The sequence below is a fragment of the Miscanthus floridulus genome, chromosome 8 (assembly GCF_019320115.1).
Source record: "Miscanthus floridulus cultivar M001 chromosome 8, ASM1932011v1, whole genome shotgun sequence".
In the NCBI taxonomy this organism is placed as follows: Eukaryota; Viridiplantae; Streptophyta; class Magnoliopsida; order Poales; family Poaceae; genus Miscanthus; species Miscanthus floridulus.
In genome coordinates, this window is record NC_089587.1 from 96332869 (window position 1) to 96350860 (window position 17992).

At 42.1% G+C, this 17992-nt stretch overlaps 1 pseudogene; it reads right to left on the minus strand.

The window, feature by feature from the left end:
• LOC136469607 (probable L-ascorbate peroxidase 8, chloroplastic) overlaps positions 1-17992 on the minus strand; it is a 42227-nt pseudogene that overhangs the window by 23673 nt on the left and 562 nt on the right.

Here is a 17992-nt window from a genome sequence, read left to right on the forward strand (position 1 = left end):
CTTGTGTAGCTCACTAGTTACCTTCTCACTTGTGTAGCATAGAAGTAGCTCCCTTGCGTGGCTAATTTGGATTGTGTAACCTTGTTAGTCACATTTCTTAATTTGTGTAGCTAAGTATTTGCGCTCTCTAATTAGGCATTGGTTGCCTTGTTATTGAGCATTGCTAATGAGCTTAGGAGCTTTGTGCTTTTGCTTACTAGAATTGTGTAGGAGCTCCCCGGTGTGCAAAATACTAGTGGCATAGGTTTATGTGACCTTGCTCCTAGAATTGGATAGGTGAGCTCTAGCTAGCTTGGCACCTTTGTTGATTAATTAGGATCATTGCAAGGTGCTAGAGAACATAGATAGAGGGGTGTAGTCTTGGCTAGACCAATTATTTTAATTCCACACTTGTTTTGGTTAGCCGGCGCGATTAAATTTAGAAAGGACTATTCACCCCCCTCTAGTCCGTCATCTCGACCCTACAAGTGGTATCAGAACTAGGTCTCTCATTTTCGGTCTTCACCGACCCAAGAGGATGGCGACTTATGGGCTAGATGTTGTGTGTCCACATATTTTTGATGGCACATATTTTGCACGGTGGGAAAATTGGATGATATGAAATTTTAAGTTTATTTGCCCTAAAATATGGTGGATGATAGATGTAGTTTTTTCTCATGTGTTGGATGAAAATAATCTAACTCAAGCACAAGAGAAATGCCTAGATCTTGACACCCAAGCTATTGACATCATGTATAGATCTTTGGATGATAGCATATTTGGTGAGATCATTGACATGAAGACCGCTCATGAGATTTGGAGTTATCTCAATGAGAAGTATGGGATGGTCTTTGATGATGATGATGAGCCCAAGAAGGAGGCACATGAGGATATTGAGCATAGCCACAATTCGGTAATTGTGGAAAATTGCTCCACCTCATGGTCAAGTGATGATGATGATGATCATACGACAAGATCACTTGACAAGATTGATGATGATGCCACAAGTGATGCCAATGATGATGCTACTCTATGCACACTTGATGGTGATAATGATGGATCATGCTTGGGCTATGAGAGTGATGTTTTTTAAGCTCTCCAACTACATCACATTGCTTCATGTCACAAGGTGACACTAAGGTATCTAATGCAAATATGATTGATCTTGATTCATATGAGGAGCTTCTAGATAGATATGGTTGCATGATCAAAGCTTTAGAAAAAGAGATGGCTAAAATCGAGAAATTGAAAAATGAAAACTCTTTTCTAAAGAACACATGTGAACAATAAAAGCATCTACTTTATGTTACTACTTGTTCACATGAGGAGCTAAAATTGGCTCATGAGGAACTTAGTGTTGCTCATGATAACTTTGTACAAGACCATGCTTTTCTCACTAAGAAGCTTTCCAATGAAAAAACTAAAACTAGTGAGAGCTCATCACATAGGTCAATTGATCAATCACATATTGTTGCTAACCCTTGTGATGCAGGCAAGAAGGATATATCCACCTCTTGTGATAATTTATTATATATGCCATGCTCTTCACATATAGATGTTTGTACTACTTCCTTGTCTTGTAAGACTAACCTTTTGAAGGAGAACAATAAACTCAAAAAATAAAGTGAAGAAATTGAGCAACAAGTTAGAGATGTGCTACAACTCAAAAGTCACCTTTGAGCACATGTTGAAGACTCAAAGAAACTATGGTGACAAGTGTGGCCTTGGCTTCAAGAAGAAGATGACAAAGGGCGAAAGAAAGAGAGAAAGAAAGATGATGAAGCTACAACAAAGAAAGCTCTCTCATACCATGTGCTACTGGTGTCATGAAGCAGGACACCTTGTAAATGGTTGCCCTAACATTGAGAAGCTCAAGAAGATAAAGGAAGAAAAGAGGCTAAAGCATGTCAAGTGCTTTAAGTGCCGCACTTGGGGTCATCTTACCTCAATGTGCCCAACCAAGCAATTGGCAAAGCAACTAGAAGAGCCTCAACCAAAGCCACGAGTTGAGCAAGAGAAGACACCCCAAGAGCAAGTCAAGATCTATCATGAAGATGGTGGTGACTTAATGATGAAGAAGAAGAAAACAAGAAGGGGTGGAAAGGCAAGGCATCCAATGCAAACTCAAGATGCCAAGATGATGAGCAAGACACTAGATGAGAAAAAAGTCTATGCTCACATCAAGTGCTTCAAGTGTGGAAATACAGGACACTTGGCCTATAAGTGTCCTACCAAGCTTGAGAAGAAGGCTCAAGCAATTCATGAGAGGCAAGGCAATGGGAAGCACCACATGAGCAAGGAAGAGAAGGCTCAATCAAAGAGAAAGTGCTACTCATGCCGGGAAAGGGGACACATGGCATATTCATGTCCCCTAGGTAACATTCATAAGCCTATTTCAATTGATGATGATTATATGCTTAGGAAGGATGGTAATGGTACCTCTATGGTTGCTATTGCAAAACATTCCGCTACTTATACTAAGACTTTGCCTAAGTATGTTTCTCCTAACTTGAGTGGATCCAAACTTGTTTGGGTACCATCAAAAAGTGGATGAATGTGTGTAGGTACCATGGCATTGGAGGCTTGATTCAATTGTTTTTATATTGATCACCATAATCAAGCATTGAAGCTTAATGCAATTCTATCCCAATGCCAAGCCAAGAATTAGTGAAGTTCAAGTGCTATCAACATACAAGTGTCATATTCAAGTTGTGGTGATTTATTGAATTATTTGATGGCTTGTAAAAATATTTGAGTTAAAGCTTCCTAGTTGGATGATCATGAGCTAACCAAGGTATATCTCTTGTTGATCATTTCATTTGGGTGCATATGAGTTGATTAAATTGAATAAATATGCAATGATTGCTTGCTATAAGATGATTGAATAGATAATTGCTTAGTAATCAAGTTTGGATTGATTTATGTTGGATAAATTCATAAGATGACATTTAGTAAGTGGATTGAATGGATTTATGTCTTGTGAAAGTATTCAAACAAGTTGATTTCAAGTTTGATTCACATTTGATAAAGTATAGCTCAAGTGATTCAAATCTGTACTATATTGAAAATCTAAGTGAGTTGTGATCTTAGCCATGTTTGAGTGATCAAAACTTATTGGATTGGCATAAACATTGGTGTACATGCTCTATACTTATGGTATAAGATACTATACAAATTTTATGAGAATTGGATAAGAGATGCTTTGATTTTGGAGTGGGTCTTGTTAGTTATAGTGCATCAGTTTTTAGCATATAACAGTGGTGGAAGAATTGAAATCTGGTAGCAATATAAAAGTCAAATGAATCTCAAATTTTTATAGCTGCTAGATAACTTAGTGAAGCACATCTCCACCAAATTTCGTGGTGTTTGTATTTGTACTTTGGGAGATATGCATTTCTCATTAAAGGATACAAAATCTGCCAGAAAAGTGACAAATGTTGGATTGATCTAGAGTCACTTTGATTAAAAGGTCCTCAAGTTGGTAACATGTTTATAAGTGGTTGAGGTACCTAAGTTTGGTTTTGAGATGATCTAGAAGCATGACAAGCAAAGAGTACAAGGCAATTTCATTGAGGAGTGTACTTTGCACATATTTGGTACTCAAATTGAAAGATCAAGATCAAACTCAAGATGAAGATGAAGTTTAAGTTCTATAGATTATTGAAGATCATTTGGTAGAAAGAAAAAGACTTAAACAAGTAGAAAGAAAAGGACTTAAAGAGGAAATCAAGGTTACTCATTAAGTTAAGTCCATCACTTAGATCAATCAATCAAGTTATTTCAAGTAAGTGTCAAGAATGATTTTTGGAGAGAGATCACTTCTCCCTAGTGTAGGGGCTTGCCGCCTATGTGTAGGTAAACCAAGTGTGGTACTTGGAAGGCTAATATGGAAGTGGTGATCCGAGGGACATTTGAGATGCTTAGTTGAAGCAATCAAAAGGGTTGATCAAGAAAAGCAAGCAACACCCAAAAGAGAGCTAGTCAAGGCAATTCAAGTGGTATTCCAAATAATTCTCTCATGCAAGCATTGATCAAAAGATGAAGCAAGCTAACTACAACAAGATAGTGCACTTGATTATAAGTGGTATTCATTTCATATGTGTGAAGAATGAAATTCAAAATGGTATCTATTGGTCTTCACAAAGCTTATAATTGGACTTCACATTGCTATTGGAGAAATGAATTGGAATCTATGTGACTATCCTCTACTCCAACATAGCAAATGTATCATTGTAATGTGCATGATCATTTTATTTCTTACTAGTATGCGATTAGTGCATATAGTACATGCTTTATAGGATCATGCATAACAAATGAAAGTTTTAAATTCATAGCCTACCACTATTGCTTGAATGATTAGTTGATCTAGTGGTTAGTATATGAATTTGTTCATGAGACAGTGAACCCAAGTATTTGATTTAATTTGATTGCCAACAAGTGACAAGTACAATATTGGCAAGATAACCCTTGCAAGAGGTGTGAAGAAGCTTGCCATTGGTTCAAACCGGACTTATAAGCTTAGGCAAATCAATTTAGTTCAAGTCAACCATAGAAACTCATGATAATGATAAGAGTACAAGCACAAGACAACAGTACAATAGATATCTAGTTTGTTTGTTTCAAGAGGTATCTAGACTCAAGTATTTCATCAAGAATTCACAAGTGATATCTAGATCAACTCACAAGTGATATCCTATAAGTGGTACTCATGATGATAGCAAAGGTTCAAGAAATAATTTTTATTGATAAATACAACAAGTGGTTCCATACTATAAAATTCTTTCAAGTGGTATCACTTCTACACGTGGTATCAATCATGCAAGACGATGGTTCCATAAGTGATCCTCAACTTTAAGTGATCCTCAAATGAAGAATGCATCCCTCACCTACAAGAGTTCAAGTTTAGAAAATGGATGACTCATGATATGTCATAGGGGGAGGTGTCCCATAAATTGGTATCAAGATCAAAGATCCTATGTGTGGTATCTCAAGAAGCCCTACATTTCAAGTGGTATCTACAAGTGGTGTCATTCCAATAATCAAGTGATGTCCATAAAAAATGCAAGATATAAGCCTTAACCATCTACCCAAAAGCAAGTCTTTGCATCAATGAGAAGCACACCTTTTATGGAAATTAATGATAAAGGGGGAGAGATTGTACAAAGATATGAAAGCTTTGGGAGACATTTAAGAAAAGAAGTAGAGGTTGGACATGGACATGGACAAAGAGGGAGCAACAATGAAGAAAAGAGATGGATCATAATTCTTAGACAAGAGAAGCACACAAGTAGGGAGAGCAAGCTCATGAACTTTGATTGGTTGCATTTGATATGTGCATAGTCATGTGCTTGCTTGCATTGCATAATTTTTTTTAAATTTAATATGCATGCTTGTGTGGTGTATGCTAGTTATAGAACTTGAATGATGATTTGATAACTAGCATGCATAAGATGGTAGCTAGACTTGTATTTTTATACGTGGTACTAGAACCTTGCTTATAATGTTGATCTCACAGGGTTTCTAGTATTTTTGTTGTCTAGCTACTCATGGTGCTACAGATGGTGTTAAAAGTGCAACTCTGATTGGTATCACACTTCAAAGGTTTACTCTATACACCTTAGCATCATTTGGTAGTAATTACTCTCCCACAATTCCAATCTATGCATATGTGCGAGCTTCAAACCAAACACTCTAGCACATATGTAGGGGGAGCTAATACTACTATTTCAGGTTTGTGGTACTTGTCCAAAATTATTTACACATGGTAAAATTGCTTGGGCAAGCAACATGAATCCAAAAGAGCTTAATTTCCATATCTTTGTAGAGTTGTCATCAATTACCAAAAGGGGGGAGATTGAAAGGTCCTTGTGTGGTTTTGGTAATTGAGTGACAACCTAGGTGGACTAATTATGTTTATGTGAGATACACAGGTGATTAGTCTATAGATACATGTGTGTGAGCAACATATGCCATGAAGGTTGAAATGGCTCAGAGATGTTGCGAAGCTCATACATGTGATGATGATGGAGCTCATTGCACATGAGACATGACATTGAGTCATGTGATCAAGGTGGAGAAGTTCAAGACAAGACTTGGCTTGATGGACCGGTTGCAAGCGTAAAGGGCAAGTCAGAGGCTTTGGAGCGATGGATCGTGTGGCGGTGAAGCTTGAGCAAGTCTTGACGCTGATGGACGAAGGCAACGGTGAAAAGCAAGTGAAGTCAAGATCGATGAACCAATACGGTCACGTGATGATATGAAGTGGATCATATCATTTGGTGATTGGTTGGTGCATGTGTTGCATCAACAATGAAGGAGATGGAATAGAATGCTCAAGGCAAAGGTTTAACCTAGGGCATTTTATTTCACTAGTCATAGGTGTGTGGAGAAGTTGATGATCGGGTTTAGGATAGATGGCCGTACTATCAAGAGGGGCAAACTTGTTTGCATATCGGTCATCTAGTGCCACTCGAGTGATCTAACTTTGCATCGTCACTAGGATCGAGTGGCGTGGCTAATCCTTTGAAAAATGATTATGAACATGCTAACACACATACACATGGTGATGTACACTTGGTGGTATTGGCACATTTACAAAGGAGAAGAAGTTGGATTTGATGTGGATCAACTTGGTGAAGAAACGGAGGCGAAAGGAGGTCACTATGAGTGACCCGACGCTAGCCTCAGCAGGACCGGCACATTCGGTCAGTGGCAGCAGTGAGCACATGGTCTCGGTCTTGTCACTAGATGCTGGCATGAAGAGTGACCTGACGCTTAGGGTCCGCATTCGGTCAGTTCTGACATACGCTGACGTGCTGGCTTGAGGAACAGTAGTGACGCATGGCATTCGGAGAATGACCGGACTCAGGTGTTGCGTCCGGTCATGCAGGAGCAGACGCGTCTGGTCGCAACATAGAAGCTCGGGGAGCTCTCTATAAATGACTAGACTTTGGCTAGTCTATGTCCGATCGTGCAGCAGTGGACGCGTCCGGTCATGAATGGAACTTCTCTATAAATGATCGGACTCGGTAGAGGTGCATCCGGTCTTGGCACTTTGCTGCGTTCAGTCATCACTTGACCATTAGCGCGTGGCAACTGATCATTGAGATCAAGCGACTGAGGTTGAATGGAGGTGACCTATGGTGTGCATCCATTGACTGGACGCTAGACCGGGTGCATCTGGTCACCACGAGCTATCCCCATTGAAGGGGTACAATGGCTCTATTTTTGTGGGGCCTATAAATAGAAGGTCATCTCAGCCATGGCTAGAGCTGAGCACCTTGAGGGACTTTGTGTCCATGCTTGAGAGTGCTTAGGAGCCCTCCATATCACACATGCTTGACAGTGATCATCCTACTGTATGAGTGAGCGATTCTAGTGCGATTGCATCATGAGGTTGCATCGAGTGGCACTAGGTGGTCGCCTTGCAAGCTGGTGGTGCTTGTTACTCTTGGAGGTTGCCACCTCCTAGATGGCTTGGTGGTGGTCTCCGTCGAAGCCCACAAGAAGCTTATGCAGTGCTCCAAAGAATAGCTTTGTGAGGGGCATTGTGCTCACCCCACGGGAGCTGCAAAGAGCAACTCTAGTAGAGCAAGACACGAATGGCAACAAGTGGTCCGACCGGATCAAGTGCTAGAGCTTGTGGTAAGCACTCCACGTGGGAGAGTGTGACTTGTGGGTCACCACTAGCAAGAGGACCGTTGGCAACCTTGGAGCTTGTCTCAACGGGGATGTAGCGTGTTGGCAAGCATGTGAACCTTGGGAGAAAATCACCGTGTCAACATTGTTCCTCCCGTTGGTTTGCAATCCCCTTACACAAGCTTGTAATTACTTTCATATACATTGTGCTTGTGTAGTTGCTCTTGTAATTTGTTAGCTTGTGTAGCTCACTAGTTACCTTCTTGCTTGTGTAGCATAGAAGTAGCTCCCTTGCGTGGCTAATTTGGATTGTGTAATCTTGTTAGTCACATTGCTTAGTTTATGTAGCTAAGTATTTGCGCTCTCTAATTAGGCATTGATTGTCTTGTTATTGAGCATTGCTAGTGAGCTTAGGAGCTTTGGGCTTTTGCTTACTAGAATTGTGTAGGAGCTTCCCGGTGTGCAAAATACTAGTGGCATAGGTTTGTATGACCTTGCTCCTAGAATTGGATAGGTGAGCTCTAGCTAGCTTGGCACCTTAGTTGCTTAATTAGAATCATTGCAAGGTGCTAGAGAACATAGATAGAGGGGTGTAGTCTTGGCTAGACCAATTGTTTTAATTTCGCACTTGTTTCGGTTAGCCGACGCGATTAAATTTAGAAAGGACTATTCACCCCCCTCTAGTCCACCATCTCGACCCTACACATGTGCAATGCAATTTACGAATGCGATGTATTCTTTTCTCCAAGAACCATTTTTCCCCACTGGATTTTTGGATGGAGTTTTTAATGAGGCATGTGCATATCGTGGTAATCGTCTAAGGGAGGGTATTGTAAAACATACGGACTCCATCCTATATGGAAAGGAGAGGGAGAAATCCTAATCCTATTCCGTTTGTATGTGGGCTCTTACCAAAACTTTTAAACCTTGGCAGGACTATATATACGTGGGAGTTCTATGTTGTAATCACCAATATTTAGATGAATAAAGAATAGTCTCCCTATCTTGTGTCTGCGTATTCTATTTTCATCTACTATGTTGATCATGAAAGACAGAGAGAAGAAGATCCTAACCGCTTTATAACATAATCAACGGAACCAGATGTGAAATTAACAACTCAAAATTCATCACCCCCTACTCTTCGCTTATCAGTGCGATAGCCATAGCAAGGAAACTAAGATTAGGATGCTCTTAACGCTAGGGCACGCGCATGCACACGCAGGCAAGGTGCTCAACAAATTCCTTCACCAAAAAGCCAAACCAAATTAGATGAAGCCACGACTAGGCACGGAACCAGGGCACCAGGCCAATGAGCTCAACCATGAAGCATGAGAGAGCAGCAAGCAAGCAAGCATGCCATAGACTAGGCCGCTAAGCCAATAAGAGAGAGTCCAACAGCCAAGGAATCCCCATGCCAATCAGAGGCAATAGGGCCATGAAGAAAAAAAATTCAGTAGTAGTTGGGGGTCTGGGGGAGTAGTATACTAGTGCGCGAGGAGGTGAGTGATTGGCGATGTACGCGAGGCGGAGCATGATCGAGGCGCATCCCTTGTTGGAGATGAGGGCGTGGAGGTGGCGGTGTGCCCTGTCGACCTGGCATAGGTAGTCGGTGTCGACCACGGGACCGCCATCGCCGGCGCCTCAGCCACGGATTCCTAGAGATCGAAGAGCCGGTGGGGAAGCATGGGCAGAGTGGAGGCGTGTGGGGGCGACTACTGACTGACTGTTGAGCTGCGCAGTGGGGATGGGAAGGGGGAGGAGGCGACAACTGACAACTCGAGGACGAAGATAACGCGAGCGACAGATTCGATTGGCCTTGATTTGCCGATGCCACGCCAAGCCAACGAACCACCCGCTCGGGCTGCATCTGCTCGCCTCATCTCGTCTGCGCCGCACCCACACCCGAGGAATTTTTTTTAACACTTTTTGTAAACTAATTTTAAATCTAACACTGTTTGTTTTTTTTCCAAAACTAACACTTTTGTCCACGCCTATTGCCATGGCGTGGCGAAACGCCTGTGCCACACCATGCATGGCGGCGTGGTGAGAGGATGATGTGGCGGCGGCGTGGCAGGGTCTGCCGTGCCACCCATCTTGGCGCGGCTGTGATGCGCCATCGCTAGTGGTGCGACAAGGCCCAATTAAATCCCATGACGCCCCCACTACGCCCACCCTCGCCCTTGAACGTTGTCGCCGCCTGTGCCCCCGCCCGCCCAGCACTGCCGCGTCGCCTGCACCAGGCGCCGCCGCCATCTCGCCTGCGCCAGACGCCGCCTGCCAGTGCCGTTTCCTCACCTACGCCAGCCACCGCCGCCTCGCCTGCTAGCGTCGCCTCCTCTTCTTTGGCTCATATCAAGGTAGCTCACTCTCTCGATTTATTGTTATTATGAATGTTATTTTAGTTAGGGTTAGTAATTTAGGATAGTTAGGGTTAGTGATTTAGTATAGTTAGGTTAGTGAATTTGTTTATTTAGGTAGGTAGTTTTTAGGGTTTAGGTTGTGTGTTGTAGTATAGTTAAGGTTTGGTTATGTAGTTAGGGTTTAGGTTGCTGTTAGTTAGGCCTTTGGGTTTAGGGATTGATTAGGTATTTATTATTTAGTTAGTTTATAGTAGTAAAGGTTGTCAGTATAGATATTAGTTTTCAAGTGTCGGTACTTAGTAGAGCGTGATACAGTGATTTGGAATGGTTTGATGAACCTCCTAGCTTTAATGACGTTTTTGTCCGTTTGAATACATAGAAGTTGCTTATTTTCCTAGTGAAGTTGTTTAATAATTCTGTTAATGTTACTTTGAATATATACATGTGCTTTCATATTGTGTTCCTATTGCATAACAAGTAGTTCAAATTTTACAATGCTACATAATGTTAATTTGAATACTCTAACCCTTTGTTTATCAATTTCTAACAGGATGGCCTCTCCCATGCAGCATCTGTTGTACCCCCTTCTTGAGGTGTAGTACGACGAGCCGTACCGAGCACACTTCTTGAGTGACACCGATGTAGAGGTGCCCTTGCCTCCTTTGAGGCCCCACACGCACACCAGGGCGCACTAGTGGGACGAGCGTTATGCGCCGTACATACGGCGTGCCGGCTTTCTTGAGCTTGTTCGTGTTGTCAACTACGGTCTTCCACCCCTTGACCCAGCACTACTTACTACAGTTGTAGACAGGTGCAAGTGCCTTCATTGTACGTAAACATTCTTATAAAAAATTTGAGGCAACTAACAGTCATTCTATTCTTATAACAGGTGGAGGCCTGAGACCCACACGTTCCACCTACCTTGCGGTGAGATGACCTTGACCATGCAGGACGTGAAGGCTATCTTTGGCCTTCGGTTGGGGGGGCTTCCAGTGACAGGTATAGTTGACAACGATCACTGGAGGGAGCTGGTGGCTTAGTTCACTGGCTTTCTTCCACCGGATGACGAGGTTTCCAAGAAAAATAAGTGAGCAATTCAAGCCTATTCAATACTTGCATTACTTTCCTGCAGCCATCGGGTCTTATTTTCTTTGGTGAATTTCAGGAAAAGTTATGGTGTTTCGTCGTCATGGATCATAGAGTGCTTTGATTACTTGGACCCACAGGTTGATGAGGCTCAGATCGATAGATTCGCTAGAGTGTGGCTCTAGCACTTCCTTGGTGCTTTCCTCTTCCCAAACACCTCGGGCAACACTATCAGCTGGATCTTCCTTAACATACTATGCTAGCCATGGGATAACATAGCGGTGTACAACTAGGGTAGCGCAGTTCTAGCATGGACGTATCGACAGCTATGCATTGCCTGCTGTCGCACCTCAGGGTATGAGAACCTTGGGGGTTGCTCCTACCTACTCCAGGTTTGGTGTTGGGAACGATGGCCTGTTGGGAGGCCCCTTGCTACTGGTTTACCGGTAAGTACTTCGGTCCACTATATTCTTCGAGGCAGTTACATATGATTAAATTATTAATGGCTAATTTATTATCGTGTTCAATGCAGCATTAGAACGGGTAGGATACACTCCCTATAGCTCTGTACATCTAGATGCAAGCAGAGTTAGTTAGAGAAAATGCGAGGCGCAAGTATAGGGAGTACACAGACGATCTCAATGTCCTAACACAGCACCAGGTTATGCTCTCTTTACTATCATACATGTGTCTTGTTTGATGTACACTATATCACAACCTATCTGAGTCCTATCACTAGGGATGAGTCAGACGAATATCGCTACAACGTCCCTCTTATTTTCTTCCACATGGTCGAGATTTACTTGCCAATCAGGGTTTGCAGGCAGTTTGGAAGAATGACAGGCTACCCACCACCGCTTTACTCCACAAACCAAGAATTGCATAGGTGCATTATCGATTAATAACAAAGCTACAATTCAGAGGTGTGTATGGTATAACTAACAATCGTTTTATTGTAGGTATGACCGTAGGAAGAGGTACAAGACCAAGGATTGACGCGTGACACACAACGCGTACATCCAATTGTGGCAGAACAAGGACCGGCAGCCGGTCGATGCGGGTCCCCCACATGACCAGCACACCTTCGACGAGTACCTGCGGTGGCTTCACAAGTCTACGAGGACACATATCAAGTCCTCGTACACTGAGGAGGCGATTGACGAGGACGATGAGGAAGATGTGATCGAAGATGTGTACGACGTTGCCACTAGGGACGACACACAACTATAGAGAGCCCCGCTTCAAAGATACGTGGTAAGATACTCGAATGGTATAATTTGTTATCCATTTGTTATTAAGTATGTGTACTAAAACTGTTCAACTGTGTTTCTGTACCCAGGCGACATAATTATCAAGGATGTCCAATGAAGCAACATTTTGGCTTCACGAGTTAGAGGGTAGGGGCCAGGCGTTCTCGAGGCTTTTGTGGAGGTAAATATAAACTTGTCTGTTCCGAAAATGTTTCTTTAGTGTATATACGTTTGGGAAATGCACTAACTTTAACGTCTATTTATGCAGAAGGTGAAGCGGAGCTGTAGGAAGCTAGCTCAGAAGTTGAGCTACATGGACACTCCTTGGGTGGAACCGACAGTCCCTGCACAGTCGGGTGGCACGTCTTCTGGCTCTTTGAGGACACCAGCCGGCTCTTCTCAGCAGGTGACAGGTGCCACTTCCGCAGTGCGTACATCACCACATCATAGCGCTACGAAAGACCCTGCAAACAAGGACGAGGACGAGGACGACGACCCCCCGGGCTTCTACATACAACACGACCAGTGGGACGATTGGCCGTAGGACGAGATCGGCATTTCTCAGCTAGGTGGTGCCCCGCTTGGTACCCAAGGAGCCTCACAGGTAGTAACAAAGGTAGTTTCTTTAAATACGTAAGCTCCATGAACTAACGATCATAAAGATTATAAGTAATCGTGCATATCGTATACTTGCAGGGTACGAGCCGTACGCACCGGCAATGCGACCACACCGACGTTGGCTACACTTCCAATGTGTTGACTACAAATCCAAAGAGACAAAGGCATCTGAGGGATTCTTACACTCCTAGGACTTAGTTTGTTATGTCGAACGTCGAACAAATATTGTCGTCCGAAACTTGCAGACTCATGAACCAATGAAAATATTATGTGGCAACTTGTCAACTTGCGCATGGACTCCATTTATTTGCTTCATATTCATTTCAATACGTCTCGGCAGCACTTGTAGTTGTTTACAGCACCGACAGCAGCATCTATAGGCACGTCGTCTCAGACTGCAAAAAGTTGGTTCTGATTAGACGGTATGACCAATCTTGCGTAACAGAGCAAAGCGGCATGGCCTATAGTTCAGGGCTACGAAACTAGACTCAGCAACGCAGTGCTATGTCAAGTAAGGATAAATCGATAAGATGGATACAGTATATGCAGCGACATTGAAACAAGAGATAAAATCTAATAGGATAAGTACAACGACATAGAAGCGGGATATAAAGTTTGAAAAAAGGTACATTGAACGGAGAACAGACCATCGTTACGGTAAGGTAGAAGACATCTGACGAAGGGGCGCGCTGTGGGCGGGGGCGCAGCAGTGCCGCGCTATGCATGGCGGCGCGGCAGCTCCTACCACGTCAGCGGCCATGGCGCGTGGAAGTGCCACGTCATCCTCTGGCCGCGCCACCATGCATGGCGCGGCACAGGCGTTTCACCGCGCCATGATAATAAGTGCGGCCAAAAGTATTAGTTTAGGGGAAAAACAGTATTAGATTTAAAATTAGTTTAGAAAAAGTGTTAAAAATAAAATAAAAATCCACCCGTGACAGTTACGGCTACCGGGTGCTGCCGGTGGCTCAGTCAGCCCGCGTGCATGGAATGTGGGACCATTGTCGAGTGGGGCCAGTTGTCACAAGGCTTGTTGCGTTTATTTCGGTGTAACCTGTTCCTTCTTGTTTTCGCCGCTAAACCCGTCCGTGCTGAAAGCGTGTTTATTCAGGTCCAGAATTCGGCCTAGCTACGGCCCTATTGACATGACAGCCCAATCAAATGCAACTGGGCCTTTTTCTTTTACTACATTCTAATAATCGGCAGCCGGCAGGCTTAGGGCAGCTCCAATGTTTATTTTCTTAGCAAGGGGCAAGCTGGAACAGATCACATAGTGCTTTACTAGCAAGCACTCTAATGTATAAACTTGATAGCATATACTATAGTTGTGTTTCGTTCAGTTTCTGGAAAGTGTTTTTGCTGCTAAGTTTTATTCCGATCTTTGCATAAGTTATGCACTCAAAAAGATCGTAAGAAGTAACAATAAACTATGCTGTAAGCCTATTCAAAAACGGCCATCCATGTTTGACGAAGATCTCAATTGCTGTTGTCTTCGGGATACAACTTGTCCATTTTAACGTTGGTCAGTCCTGGTCCTTTTATAAGATGGACCAGAACTGTGTCTTATGTGTAGCTCTAAAAACAATCTGCAAATAAGACGGTAGTATCTTTTTTGTCAAAAACCAAATAATTTCGACTCAACCAAATAAACCAAATGAGCTTGCTCCCACACAAACTTGAGAACTTAAGTTGCCATCTACTTGTTTAAGCCAAGGACAAAAAAATCTGTTTGTGGACGTAGAGAAAAATTAATCAAGAGAGTAAGTAATAAAAGGGAGATATGCAAACATACCGTGTTCTAGGTGTAAACAACGGTGAAAAGAGGGACACACGAAGGAAAAATAATTTATGAAATGAAGTTGCGCTTTGAAAAATAGGCCTTCCATTTGAAAAAGTTGTCATTCTTGCTATGAATCTAGACGAACATTTGTTCAGGTTTATAGAATAACATTCATTTCGACATAGAGAATGTAATTAATTAAGCAACATTATGAAGGTGAAATATAAGAGGTCGGGTAAGTTTCATGTGCCACTTATGTATGATTGTTACTCCCTCTATCCCTGAATAAGTAGATTTCTAGCAAGTTAATGACAAATTAGTATGACAGAGAAAAGATCATACCACTTCATTAACTAGAGTAGTCGCGATGATTGTTCCAATAACATAATACTTATAACATTTACTACACATATCGAACTGCAGAAACTCAACACTGGATTGAGAGATGATAGGGGTGCAGTAAATGCGAGGAGATTAAAATTACGATTTTGACAGCCATCACCTGTGTGAAGCATATAAGCGACCCATGGTTTGCCTGGCCCATAAAAATTTTGCGGTATGGTCTACCTCTGCCAAGTCGCATTGCAGGGATCATTCTTCAAGCATCGTTACGTGGTAAGTGTCGTCGCCTTCATATAGAAATTGGACCCATCATTGCAAAATCAGTGAGGAGGAGCTATAGATGGCCAACAGGCCAGCCCAGCTCGGCACGGCACTGGCACGAGCTAGGCACGGCCCGTAAGGGGTCGGGCCGGCACGGCACGCCATGCCACCCGGGCCGTGCCTCTTCGGGCCTCATGCCTAGCCTTCGGCCCAAGCACGGTACTATGGGCCGTAATTCGTGTCGTGCCGGCCGCTAAACACGGCCAGATCTACGGGTCGTGCCAGCCCAAAGCCCGATGACCTTAAGGCATCTCAAAATGCTTCTCATCCAACACTAAGCACAGATTCGTTCATTCAAATTTCAAAATCTCAATTCACAAGTCACAATCACAATTATTCACAAATTCAAACTTCTAAGTAAATGACCAAATGACTCATTCACAATCATAATTATTCATAGATTCAAACTTCTAAGTAAATGACCAAACTCAGTTACTCAGACACAAACTGATCACATATTCTAACTTCTAAGTCAAGAACTTAGCAAACTCCAAATGACCTAATCCAACTAAACAAAAGGCACCAAAGGAGATAAGATAAATGAGCTGTTTGTGCAATGCTGCCTTATTAAAAACCTTTCTAGGTAAAACTCACCATTGTGAGAAACCCTAGAAAGAGAAAAGGAGTGCAGCACAGCTCTTAAACTAAACAATTGTTCAAAGGTCTCACAGTCACAGTCTCACTGATGACAGATACAGATAACACTCTTCTCTCTCAAGTCTCACACTAACTCACTAAGTACCAGCACCAACTCCAGTCCTCACTCCCCAGATAACACTCTCCTCTCTCAAGTCTCAACTCTCAAGTCTCACACTAACTCACTAAGTACCAGCACCAGCATCAGATAACACTCTCATCTCTTAAGTCTCACACTAACTCACTAAGTCTCACACTAACCAGCACTAGCCCCAGATGTACCAGCAGCCCCAGATGTACCAGCAGCCCCAAATGTAGCACCAGCCCTAGTTGTACCAGCAACAGCCCCATATTCATCTTCATCAAGATACAAATTCTTAAAGGAGTCTTCCAACTCTTGGTTGTAAACAACATGCTCTAAGCTTCTTTCTCCTAACTCCCAATCCTTTATGCAGGTTAGCATCTCCACAGTTTCAAGCAACAAGTGCCGTCACCGCTCTTCAATTATCATTCCTGTCAAGCTGAAACATGATTCTGAAGAGACAATAGAAACAGAAACTGACATAATATATTTAGCCATTATAGATAAGATTGGATATGTTAGTTTGTAGTCATGCCACCAGAGAAGTAAATCAAAATCATCCTAATATGCAGTGACATTGTCACTGTCCAGATAAACTGAGAGCTCATAAACAGTAGAACCAGATGAAGATGAAGTAGGGGCAGAGGCAGGGGAAGGACCAACAATTCTAGATCTAAGGCCTCTAAAGATTCTTCCCCATGCCTGTTTTTCTTACCTATATGGCTTGCAGGATGTGCAGCCTTTTGAGACCTAGCTGTACCAAACTTTCTCTCATATTTATTAAACAACTTGTAAATTTCAGTTTTCACATCAGCATAATATGAACTGTACTCACAACCAGTGGTCTCTTTAAGTAATTGTAGAATATTAAATAAACTTCTCATCTTAGCTCTAGGATCAAGAATGAATGCAAATGAATATAACAGAAGTATATCCTACTAGCATTTAAGGAATTTAAGCTTCATAGGATATACAACAGCTATTAGATTTTGATCTTTTTCACTTGCATGCAAATGAGAAGAAATTTCTAGCAGATGGTGCAGAATAAGTGGACTAGTTGGATAGTAAACACCAAAAAGAACAACAGTGGAGTCATAAAATAGTTTCAGGAACTTCAATATCTTTTCAGCTACATATCAATGCCTTGCAGACAACAATTGTGAGCCATAATTGGAATTAATGAATATGGAAAAAACATGCTTATATGGAATAAAGTGTTTAAGCATAAGGTATGTAGCATTCCATCTAACATCTATATCTAAGCCAAACTTTCTAGGTCTAACATCCTGAGCAGTACAATAGTTCTTGAAGATAACAATTCTTTGATTAGAGGAATTTAAAAAGTTAATAGTAGTTCTAAAATCTTCTGTGTAAGGTTTAAACCTCTTTAAACCAGATTTTACAGTCAGATTAATGATATGACAAGCACAACGTTGATGCACAAGACTATACTTACGCTTAGAAGGATCTGAAGGCTCAGGTGAAGGATCAGGACCCGAATAACCAGCAAACATAGATATCAAAGTATTCATAGCCTTAGCATTAGAAGAAGCATTGTCTAAAGTTACAGAGAAAACCTTATCAATCAGACCATACTCATCAATCAAATAAGCAATTCTTTCAACAATATTTTTACCAGAATGTTTCACCTCTATCAACCTAAGACCAATAATCTTTTTTCTGTAACTCCCAATCAACATTCACATAATGAGCAACAACACTAATATAGTTCTCCTTAGCATTACCAGACCAAATGTCTAAAGTCAAAGCAATAGAGGAAGCAGCAGACAACACAGAATTCTTAAGCATATTACGACGTTCAGTAAACAACTTACTAAGATCTTTAATGGTGGTCTGTCTAGATACCTTAACAAACCTAGGGTTATGAGCACGAACAATG